The sequence below is a fragment of the Elephantulus edwardii genome, unplaced genomic scaffold (assembly GCF_000299155.1).
Source record: "Elephantulus edwardii isolate Elephantulus edwardi_28Jun2011 unplaced genomic scaffold, EleEdw1.0 scaffold00009, whole genome shotgun sequence".
Lineage (NCBI taxonomy): Eukaryota > Metazoa > Chordata > Mammalia > Macroscelidea > Macroscelididae > Elephantulus > Elephantulus edwardii.
The window spans coordinates 24,845,584-24,858,447 of NW_006399759.1; positions in this window are offsets into that span (position 1 = coordinate 24,845,584).

Sequence of the window (12,864 nt, forward strand, 5' to 3'; positions counted from 1 at the left end):
CCCGTGCTGCCTTTTGAAATCTTCTATTCAACTCTTTAGTATCTTGAATTCTTCCTTGTGCTTTGGCTTCTCTGAGCTCCAGTGCAATTTTCAGAGTATCCTCTGACATCCATTTCTATACCATAACATATATTTTACATAATATTATTATAATTATCCTTCTATTTTTACAATTATGATCTTATGCAGAATTTGTCCTTGTGAGACTAAGACAGTTCACTCAGCAGAATGCTTGGAAAGGTTTTTTGATACACACAGGATAAGATTTGGAGAAAGTTCCATTCACCTATTTTATCCTCTCCTTAGGTTTATAGTTAGGCTAACAAATATATTCATGTCATATTTTTCTAGTACCACAACAGACACATGGATTAAAGAAATAGAATTGAAAAAATCAACCATTTACCTACGATCAGTTGATCTTTGTACTTACATGTTATCAGTTAGGTGGGGAAATTATGGATTCTTTAACAAATGGTGTCGCAAAATTAGACAACTATGTGCAGAAAACAGAAACAAGATCCACACCTCACAGTATATACAAAACCCAACTCAAGGTGAATCAGGGAGCTAGGGGCAAAACCAAAAAGTAAATGGAAACAAACCTAGAAGCTCTAATATATGGTATGCTCTCCTTTCTGTTCTATTTACTTAGTATTTTGTCTCTTGTTCTCAGCAGGATTTTCCTGTCTCTTTGCCTGATAAGTTCTAGTTTAACTCTGAAGAGCTGGCCTATGTCTCACTTTTAATTGTTTGTTTTCCATAGCTAAGGCAGCTTTTCCCACAAACCTCACCTGGAGCTCAGAAACTCTGCTCTGGAATCTTAAAAAGCACTTTCCTTCCCTACTACCCACTGCACTGTCTGCTTTCTTGAAATCCTCTGTAACGCTCCCTCCCTGGCTTGTCCAATGCATGTAATACAGTACCAAGGACACTTTGAGAGATCTACAAAAATATTTTGATATTTTTTTCAAAATTAGAAGAAAACAGATGACTATAATAATTTTTGCTGTTGGGCACCATGCAATCAGTTCTGACTCTTAGCAACCTTATGTGTAAGAGGGTGAAACACTGCCCATTCCTACACCATCTTCACAATCATTTCATATTTGAACCCCTTATTGTAGGTACTGTGTTGAGCCATCTTGTCCAGTCTTTCTCTTTTTGACTGACCCTCTACTTTATCAAACATGATGTCTTACTTCAAGGTCTTGTCCTTCCTGAGAACAAGTTCAAAGTACCTGAGATGAACTATTATCATTCTCACTTCTAAGACTCATTCTGACTCTACTTCTTGCAAGATTTTTTTGTACTTCTGACAGGCCACAAATTAAAAAAAAAATACTTATTGCTATCAAGTTGGAACCCATTAATGGCTTAAAACTCCATTGGGTTTCTGAAACTGTAAATCACAGAGCAGGAGATTGTCCATCTTTCTCCTGTGGGGTGGCTGGTGAATTCAAATCACCAAAGAGGTCTAACCTTTGGGTTGAAAACCAGCTCTTGAAGGACTCCATCATCAAGAGTTCCATCTGACTATGCTGAGTGAAATATCTCAGTAATAAAAGGACAAATACTTCATAGCACCACTATTATAAAGCAGAACTGCCATGACAGTTTGGGAGGAGAATAGGATAAGAGTGGATAGATAATGAACATTGCAATGGAATGGATGAAGAAAAGAACTGATTAAAAGAAATGTACAATTAGGCATTATATGTATGAAAATAGCCCAGGATAAAGGGTACCTTGCAAAGAGGACTAGGGGGAGGAAGAAGGTAGGAGGCAATTGGGTAATAATGAATTATTTTTATTTTTTTTTTAAGTGAACTGGGAGAGGAGGAGAGGAGGAAGGGAGAGGGGGTAAAAATGTGGAACAATGAATGAATGAAAATCTAATTTTTCTATAAACTTTCATTAAAATCACAATTAAGATTAATAAATTTACTTTAAAAAAGAGTTCCATCTGCCAGACCATGGAATATACAATATTCTTTGTCAATATCATAAGTTAAATGCATTTTTTTGTTTTCTTTATTCATTTTTGACCTTTCACGTGCACATGGGACAAAAGGAAACAGTAGGGCTTGAGCCAGGCACACCAGAGGCCTCAATGTCACACCCTTGCTTCTTCTCACTTTAAAAGAGTATTTAGCTGCAGATTTGCAAGGGCAATGTGCCTTTTGATATCTTGACTGCTCCTTTGGTGAGCAATGTATCCAAGTGAGCAGTGTATCAGAGTAAAATGAAATAAAATAATAATGACTAGGTAACACAGCCTAGATCTTATCAATCTTTGTAACATATCATTTTCATGTATTTCTTAATTAAAAGTCTGTGAATGCAATGGTGTTTAGTTCCTTCAAAAATAATAATGCAGCCCTTCCCCTTCACCCCACCAGTCAGACCTTGAGGGCCTTGTTCTTAAAGCTCTTATTTCCTTGATTTCTAACTCAGAAGCTGGATGTGTGCTCATTGAAGATGAACTGAAAAAACTGGGGCTTCTAAGGATGGGAGAAGAAGAGAGACTCCTTTCACTGTTTCTGAGGGAGAGCTTGGAACTCTCTTTTCAAGAGCCAAAACAGGGGAACTGAGGAAAATTTGAAAGCTTGAAGGAAGTTTAAATTCAGTAAGCATCATGGTTAATTTGCTCCTTTTTCTCAGAATTAATTAAAGTAAGCTCTGGTGGCAGAGTCTGAAGAGAGTTGTGCTTCTTGCCCAAAGGCCACACGTCTCTGGAGGTCTGAATCCACCAGCTGCTCCATTGGAGAAAGATGAGCAATCTCCTCTCATGTGATTTAGAGCCTCTGAAAACCACCCACTTGTGGGTCAGCTATGAATTGGTTCTAACTCCTTGACAACAACTTTGACATATAAGAACAAACTTAGTTAAACTTATTGCCCGTATTCAGAACCAATGCGTAGCTGGCCCTCTCACAGACTTTCAGAGGCTGTACATTGTACAGGTGAAGATTGCCCGTTTTCCTTCTGCTGGGGAATTCAAACTACATGTTTTTGGGTTGGCAACACAACTCTTCACTCATTATACCATTAGAGCTCCCTTTTAATAAATAACATGATTATAAATATAATACAAATAATTCACACAATAATTATTAAGATCAACAAACTCAAATGCTTTTGCATAGTCAATAAAAAACAAATAGACCTTCTCCAGGTATTCTCTGCTTTTCAGCTAGGATCCATCTGACTTTGGCAGTAAATCCCTGATACCACAACCTTTTCTGAATCCAGCTTGACCTTCAAGAAGTCTATGTACTTCCTGTCTATGTACTGTTCTAGACATCTTTGAATGATCTTCAGTATTTTGCTTGCTTGTAATATTAATAATATTGGTCAAAAACTTCCACATTTTCCTGGATTACTTTTCTTGGGAATAGGAACAAATATGGATCTCTTCTAGGTAGCTATCTTCCAAATTTCCTGGCATAGACTAGTGGGTAGGTCCAATGTTGCATCTGTCATTTGAACATGTTAATTGATATCTCATTGATTCCTAGGATCTTAATTTTGCCGATACTTTCATTGTGACTTGAACTTCTTCCTCCCTTACCATTAGCTCTTGATCACATGGTATCTCATGAAATATTTCAGTTTCAGTCAATTCTTTTAGGTACAGTGATTCAGATATTCCCTCTATCTTCTTTTGATACCTCCTATATCATTCAAGATTCCCCCCATAGCATCTGTTGTTAGTATTGCAACCCAGGGCTTGAATTTGTTGTTCAGTTCTTTCAACTTGAAAAGTGCCAAGTGAGTTATTCCATCTTTATTCTCCAATTCTAGATCTCTGAATATCATGTTATAATAGTTTGCTTTGTTTTCTCTAGCTGCCCTTTGAAATCTTCTGTTCAGCTCTTCTATTTCTCAACACTCTAATGTAATTTTCAGGGTTTCTTATGACATTCATCTTGGTTTTCTCTTTCTTATTTGTCTTTATTGTGACCTTTTGTTCTTTTTGTGGCTGAATAGGAATCTCAGAACACTTAGCTGTGTTCATGTGAAACCTATACGTGGACCAATAAGCTGTTGTGCAAACAGAGCAAGAGAATACTACACGGTTTAAAATTGAGAAAGGTGTATGTCAAGGTTTTTTCCTTTTCACATAACTATTCAGTCTGTAAGGTGAGCAAATTATTTGAGAAGCTCAGCTCTACAAAGAAGAATGTGACTTCAGGACTGGAGCAAGACTCATCAACGATCTCTGGTATGCAGATGACACAACCTTGCTTACTGCAAGTGAAGTGGACTTGAAACACTTGTTGCGGAAGATCAAACACTGCAATATAGATTTCAATATAGATTGCATGTCAATGTCAAGAAAACAAAAATTCTCCCCACTGGATAAATAGGTGGCATTATGATAGATAGAGAAAAGATTGACACTTTCAATGACTTCATCTTACTTGGATCAACAATAATTACACTTGGCACCAGCAGTCAGGAAATCAGGAGACATACTGCAATGGAAACTCTGTGAACTTGAAGAAATGATGAAAGTTATACAAGTGTTTAGGTCTTTCATTCATAGGGTCTCTATGAGTCATCTATGACTAAACGGCACATAACAACAACAAAGAGAGAGCTCTGTTGGCCTAGTGGATAGAATTTATGCTATCAAGTCGAAGGTGACTGATTTTAATCTGTAGCCCTCAGGCCTGGTTTTAATTGGTTTTGGTCAATTAGTCTTCTAAGTGATATAGCACTGGTCTGTCCATTTGTTGTACAGAGGTAACTCATGGTTGCTGTGATGCTAAACACTGTGACACTGATGTGTCAAATGCCATAATGCTTGCTCATTGTGGACAGTGTTTGGTGGAGCTCCCCAAATAAAATAAGCTTAGAAGCAGAAATAGCATCCACTTCCAAAATATCTTGCCTTTGGAAACTCTATGAACTTGTTCAGGTCTTTCATTCATAGGGTCGCTATGAGTTGTCTATGACTCAACAGCACTTAACAACAACAACAACACTTGCACTGGGAAAGTCTGCCTTCGGGGACCTCTCCATATTACTGAGGAGCAATGATGTTAGTCTGAGGAATAAGGTATACCTGATTCAAACCATAGACTTTTCAATCTTCTGCTATGCTTCTGAAAGCTAGTCAATAGAGACAAAAGAAGAAAAATTATTAAATACTTATGGACTACTCACAGAACAAACAGGTAACTCTTGAAAAGAATGAAGCCAGCTTGCTCCTTGGAAGCAATGATGACGAAGCTTCATATTGTATTGCATTGCATTGTATTGTATTTAGGCATGTTTCCAGGAGAGGCTATTCTTTGGATAATGACATTACGCTTAGAAAGGTGGAGGGACAATGTAGGAGAAGAAGATACTCAAGTACAGTAACAGTCTCAAATGCATCAGATATTGTGAAGTTGGCACAGGATAGGACAGGGTTCAAGTCTATTGTTTTATAGGGTCACTGTGAGTCGTACTCAACTCGATAAAACTTGATAATAGAAATAATTATTGGCATGACAAGAGTTCAGAATAAGAGTTACATAGTAAAGTGGTCAAGAGGGGAGGTTGTATAGCAATGCGAGAACCTTTTTTCCCCCAAAGAAAAAAGATAATTGGAGGGGGGGAACAGGAAGGAAAATGTGCAACAATGAATGAATGGAAATCCAAGTTCTTTTTAAACTTTCATTAAAATCTCAATTAAAAAAAGAAAGAGAAAAAAGGAAAGAATTCTTCCTGAGCCTCCAAAAACATTCACGTGAAAATGGAAAGTTTTTGAGTCTACCCTGGAAGACGTGGGGAACTAGACATGGTTGATAAACCACCTTCATAAGAATGTTGTTGTACTGTACTCTCGAGTTGGTCCTGTCCTATAGCTGACCCTCAAGTGGGTTTTTAGAGGCAGTTTAATTCCAAGAGAGGAGATTGTCTTTATTTCTTCCACAGAGCAGCTAGGTGATTTGAACTGTATGTCTCTAAGACTGCTGCACAGCTCCTTACCACTAGGCCACCAGTGCTCCCTTTAGAATGAATGATGGGTATTTTCATTTTAATTTGATTTTTAAAATATATGGCTTGTGAATAATAATCTTCAGAAATGGAAGCCTTTTTTTGTACATCTTTAGACAAAAAACAAAAACAGAGATAGCAACAATAACAAAGAAACAAAAATACCCTCCTATGTGATAGACCACAAAAATACAACTGTGTGTGTGTGTGTGTGTGTGTGTGTGTGTGTGTGTGTAAAATAGTATTGAACGTATTACCATAAATTGTCTTGTTAGTGTTTAAAGTAAGATAGAAACCATTGATTAAAATCAAGTAGCCTTGGCAGTGCATTGGTTAAGCTCTCATCTGCTAATTGAAATGTCAGCAGTTCAAAACTATCTGAGGTTTTAATGAAGACCTGGACATCTACTCCCATAGATGTTAGCCTTGGAAAACTAATGGAACAGTTTCACTTTGTGCTATAGAGTTTCTGTGAATCAAAATCTACTCTACAGCACACAACAAAATTGTCCAAGCAATAAATGTTGGCGAGGATGTGGAGAGGTGAAAATTCTCATACACTGTTGCTGAGATTGTGAAATAATATAACCACTCTGGAAGACAGTTTGGTGAAGTTGAACATACAAACTCCCGTATCACCCAGCTATTCCACTACTAGGAATATGCCCCAAGGAAATTAGAACTGAGAAAAAAAAAAAAAACAGATTTGTGCACCAATGTTTATAGCAGCGCTACTCACCTTTACAAGAACGTGGAAATAACCCAAATATCCAACTATAGCTGAATGGATTGAGAAATTGTAATACATTCAATTTAATACTACATAACTTAGGAGGGACCAGAGAGCATTATGCTGAGTGAACTAATTTGGTCTCATAAGGACAAGTATAATTATTGTAAAAGTAGAATAATAACTAGTTAAACATGTATATAAACTCAAGAGGGGAAGGGATGGGAGTGTAAGGGTGAGACTAGATAGGAGAGAAACCACAGGTTGGATAGTTTGGTGGGTGGAGGCAGGGGAGCAAATGGGAAGGATCTGGGTGAAAGACAGGGTAATGGTGGGCAAGGTTCAATGATGATTAATTTATAAAACAGTGCATGAGAATGATTGTAAGAAACACAATACAAGTGAGTACTAGTGTGAAATACAATGTATATGAACTTTGTAAGCAAACAAGTTCTATGTCAAACAGCATAACACAAGTAGATATTAAAATTCCTCTGTAAAAGAATATTTAATGATAATAAAAAATAATCTATGGTGTGCTGCCAACACAAAGGCATGTGGTTCAAATCCACCAGTTGTTCCTCAGGAGAAAGATGAACATACAGTTTACAAATTGTGCAATTTACATCCCATACAATTTTCACCTTAGACAATTTACAGTCTCTAGAAATCAGTTGAAGGATCTGTCCATTATGTGCTGAATCCAACTCAACAGTACATAACTATGACAAAAAAAGAAAAATCACAGAATCTTAGACTCATAAAGTTAATAAACTCTGTATAGAACTATCTATTGCCCCTCTTCAGCACATATATAAAGAAACAGAGGTCTCCAGTGGTGACCTACCTGATCTTGGGCTTCCTAGCACCTCATCCAGCACTGACAGAGCTGAGAGAGATCATGGCTTGAATTTAGCTATTTTGCACACTCCATACAACTGTATGGAATACAAAACAAAATTAAAGAGGGAATTATTTAAATATCTATCTCCTCTTTAAAGTTTTAAGTTAGCATTCTTTGCTTGAGGGCAAAGGGTAGCTGTTGCAGTCTAGAAAGCTGTTTCTGATTGTTGTTGTTGTAATGTACTGTCAAGTCACTTGCAACTCATAGCGACACTATGTACAACAGCCCTAAACCCTGCTTTATCCTGTGCCAATCGCATTGCCTCTGACACACCCATCCCGATGACCCCAGTCACTGAATCAATCCACCTCATAGAGGGTCTTCCCCTCTTGTGCCGTCCCTCCACCCTCCCAAGCATGATGTACCTCTCTCCAAGGGCCTGTCCCTCCTTACAACATGTTCAAAGTATGTCAGACGAAGCCCCAGAATCCTTGCCTCCAAGGAGTAGACCGGTTTAACCCTCTCCAGGATGAGTCTGTTTGTTTTCCTAGCAGTCCATGGGACATTCAATACTCTTCTCCAGCGCCATAGCTCAAAGGCATCAGCAGAAGGTGACTTGTCACTACATTGGGGTCTTTTTTCCCCATTTGTTTTTTCCTTGCAAGAATGCTTTCAGAAGATTCACAGTCAGAGGTACTCTATCATTAGCAAGTGAACACCGCTGCAAACTCTGAGCCTCCTCTAGGGACTGTTTAGAAGCAGAGAAAGGAGCCAGTAGCAGAAGCAGTTACATTGCTCATCACAGAACATCACTGACAGTGCAAGTAGGAACCTGCAAGGACCCTTTTCTTTCTCAGGGCTTATTTTCAATGACATCACAAAAAAAGACTCTAGGCCCTTATTGATACTCTTTAGGAGGTTGTTGTTATGTGCCATTGAGTCATCTGCAACTCATAGTTACCCTATGTACAACAGCTCTGAAGTCTGCCCTGCCCTGAGCCTGACTCACTGCAACACACTGACTCCCATTGCCCCAATTACTGTATCAATCCTTCTCATCTGGGGTCTTCCTCTCCTACGCTGTCCATCCACCCTTCCGAGCATGATGTCCTTCTCCAGGAACTGGTCTTTCCTGGCCATGTGCCCAAAATATGTGAGACAGAGCTTCAAAATCCTAGCCTCCAAGGAGAAACTTGATTTTACCCTCAAGATAGACCTATTTGTTTTCTTGGCGGTTGATGATATATTCAAGATTCTTCTCCAGCACCACAACTTAAAGGCATTAATTTTTATCCTGTTATCTTTAGTCATTGTCCAGCTCGTTGATGCATAGCAAATAAAAACAAATTTTTTTAAAAAAAAAGCAAGCCACTGACCCGACCTCAGGTTTCCAAAGTGGTAAATCTTAACAGAAGCAGAATTTCTCATCTTTCTTCTCTTCTAGCAGCTGGTGGGTTCAAATAGCTCATCATCCCTAGTTGCAGGAGCTCTGTGGGACAAGTGGTAAGATGCTGTACTGCAACCCCAAAGGCGTGCAATTTGAATCCACCATCTGCTCTGTAAGAGGAGGATGGGCAATCTTCTTCCATGCAATTGCCTTTAAAAACCTGCTAAAGGGTCAGTTATGGGTCGGTTCCAACTCATTGACAAATAACAATAACATGATTGGCATAGGATCCTGTTACCTCTTCAGTTTACCTTCTCACCCTTTCTACCATAGTCTGTCAGAGATTATACTTCTCAAACTAATTAGCTCTCAGTATGGTATTACACATCATTAATCTAGTAATAGTTTAAGAATTTTGGGGATGGGAAGACTTTAATTAAATATTCAATTTATTGTAAACATACTTCAATTATCAAGAGAATCAGCTTTAATAAACTGATTATGTTTGGTGCGACAGAAACATCCAGGTATAGCGCTACTGGTTTCTAAAGCATATTGCTTGTTTCATGAAATCAGCTTTGATTAAATTCTACATTGCTGTGGACACTAGAAATAAAGATGAAGATATCCTGGTTATGTTTTAAGAAGCTCTCAGAGAGTCGGACATGAAATCCAGCCACAGGAATTGTTGTAATAAGTTTTTAAGATGAAAGAATTTTCAAGGTGGGAATTCTATTTCTGATAGTATAGCAGACAAGATATTTATATAGAGAAATCTCCAGTAGAGCACAGTTTAAATTCAGATGAAATATTGAGAATATGTTTTCATGCATGGTTGAGATGAACATACAGGGAATTCCTCAGAAGCCAGAAATGACAAGAAAGCATAAAGTATGAGTGCAAGGGCAAATCAATCTTGAAGCCAGAGAGCTCTGGAGCGTGTGTTGATTTCCGAGACCCCAGGGCTTGATTTTAATGAACAATGAATGAAATATTGCTTAGAATTCTGGTGTTGCAGTAATTAGGCATTCATTCAGCTGCTTATCGAGTGACCTGTGGTTAAAACCCCTCAGACATTCTCAGGGAGAAAGATGTGTATGCCTGCTTCTGGAAAGATGAAAGCCTCGGGAAACCTATGTGAAGTTCAATTCTTTCCTATAGGATCACTCCAACTCACTGTCATCAAGTGGATTCCAACTCATAATGGTCTTCTAAGAGGTTTCTGAGGCTGTAAATTTTTACAGGAAGACACTGGACATCTTTCTCTTCTATGGAACAGCTGGTAGATTCAAACTGTCAACCTTTCAGTTAACAGCAAACATTACACACTGTACTATAAAAGATTTTTATGGGGTTGCTCTGAGTTGGAATTGATTCAAAGGCAGTGGAGTCTTTAGTATATATGAGCATGTGTTTGTCAGAAGAGCCTTTCTTTTTTTAAAATTTTTTTTTCTTAGAAGAGCCTTTCCTTAGCAGATTAACTAAGTCAAAGAAAGCAATGAAATCTATTGGCCAAGCAGCTCTGGCGATAGTTGTTGTTATTGTTATGTTCCATTGAGTCACCTGTGACTCACAGCGATCTTGTGTACAACAGCTCTGAAGCCTGCCCTATCCTGAGCCCATCTCACTGACTCTGACACACCTACCCCCATTGCCCTAGTTACTATATCAATCCATCTCATCCAGGGTCTTCCTCTCCTGCGCTGTCCGTCGACCCTTCTGAGCATGATGTCCTTCTCCAAGGACCGATCTCTCCTGACCATATGCCCAAAGTATGTGAGATGGAGCTTCAAAATCCCAGCCTCCAAGGAGAGACTTGGTTTCATACTCTCTAAGGCAGAGCTATTTGTTTTCTTGGGAGCCCATGATATGTTCAACACTCTTCTCCAGCACAAGGCATCGATTAAAGGCGTAGACTCTTCTGTCATCCTTAGTCACTGTCCAGCTCTCTGATGCATAGCAAGTAACTGTAAAGACCATGGACTGGATCAGGCAGGCACACCTTAGTCTCTAGACTGACATCGTTGCTTCTTATTACTCTGGAAAGGTCCCTGGTAGCATATTTATCTAATGCAATTCATCTTTTGATTTCCTGACTGTGAGTGCCAAGCATGTTGATAGTAGAGCTGGGAAAGCTGTAACTGTTGTTAACCTCATTCTCTTCTCCATCCATCATGGTGTAGCCCTTAATATATTTTGTTATTAAACAAAAAGCTACCCATTGAGGGTGTTCAAACCCATTAATGAGAGAAACAGGAAAATTTCTCCTGCTAAAGTTTATTTTCTCAGAAACCTGACTAGCCTAGAATAGCAAAGGATTGAGAAGAAGTTAGTTTTGGGGTGTTTTTGCTTAATTACATCCAGAGCTCTTTTAGGAACAATTTGAAACCCCAGCCTATAAAGGTCTATGTTCACTGAGTCCATGTTCTGGTAAAGGAAGGAAAAAATATAAAGGAAAACAAAGTCACTTATAGTCCCAAAACTTGGACTTAACACCCTATAAGTTTGTGACCAAAATGAAACCTACCTCTGTGAAATAAAACAAAACAAAAACAACCTTCTAGGCTATATTTTTGATGGTCCAGCACGAATATATATTTGTAACTGCTCCAGCAGAAGAAAGGTCATATGCTTTATAGGAGAAGTACATTGTAAATCAAAATAAAAACAAAATGGTAAATAAAGATCCAAGGAACATAAAGACACAATCAAAATTCATTTCACAGAATAGGAAAATGTTAGTATCATAGTTATGATAGGTAATTATAAGATCATACTATGCAGCAAAAACTGTTTTAAAAGTACATGAGACTGAAGGTCGAATAAATAAAACATTGTTGAAATGATTGGTTTTGTTGTTAGGTGCCGCTGAGTTGACTATGATGCGCAACAACCCTCTGAACAACAGACTGGAACCCTGCCCTGTCCTCTGCCTCCTCAGCATCAGGAAGACAGGAAAGAGAAAAAACTTTTTTAACTAAAATAAAATAGCTATACATGAGTATGAAAAGCAAAGTGACCATGTTAAACTGAAAATTAGATTGAAGAGAGTATTTATAAATTAGAATATCTAGCTGAAGAAATGACAGCAGCATGCATGAGACAAATGGCAGGAAACCACATCTATGAGGACGATAATTTCTGAAGGAAAATTCAAGAAGAGGAATGGCGTAATAAACAAAGGAAAATTAATATAAAAACATCAACTACATCAAACTATCTTAAGAATGTATAAAGTGTTAGGCTACATAAAAAGGAAAGAACTAAAATTTAGGGCTACTTTGCATATTAATAAAATTTGGAACGATCAGAGTAATATGTTTTAAAATTCTTATCTTGCTTGGTGGCTGCTTTAAAGTTTGGGGAAAAAGATTAGAGCAGCTGGATTCTATAAAGGTGTGTTTTCTGTTTGGTTGTGGCTTGAACATGGTCTGTTGCTTGCAATTGGGTGTGAGCTGGTTGGATTTGGCCTTGTATTTAAAAAGGCATTTGGTTTTAATTGTCTTCACTCAAACATTCTTCTAAGTAGTATAGCACTGGTTTGTCAATTTGCTGTAGAGAGGTAACTCGTGGTTGCTGTGATGCTAAGCACTGTGACATTTATGTGTCAAATGTGATAATGGCTACGTATGGTGGACAATGGAGCTCTCAAATTAAAACAAGCTTGGAAGAAGGAGTGGCATCCACTTCCAAAATAGCTTGTCTCTGGAAACTCGATGAACTTAGAGAAACGATAAAAGGTCTTTTGTTCATAGGGTCGCTATGAGTCATCTACGATGTGACAACACTTAAAAACAACAGCATATTGCTTGGTAGGAAAGGAAAGATAATATTCATTGCTATAATTAAATTAAATATTGTTGTTATGTGCTGTTGAATCACCTGAAACTCATACTGACCTATGTACTT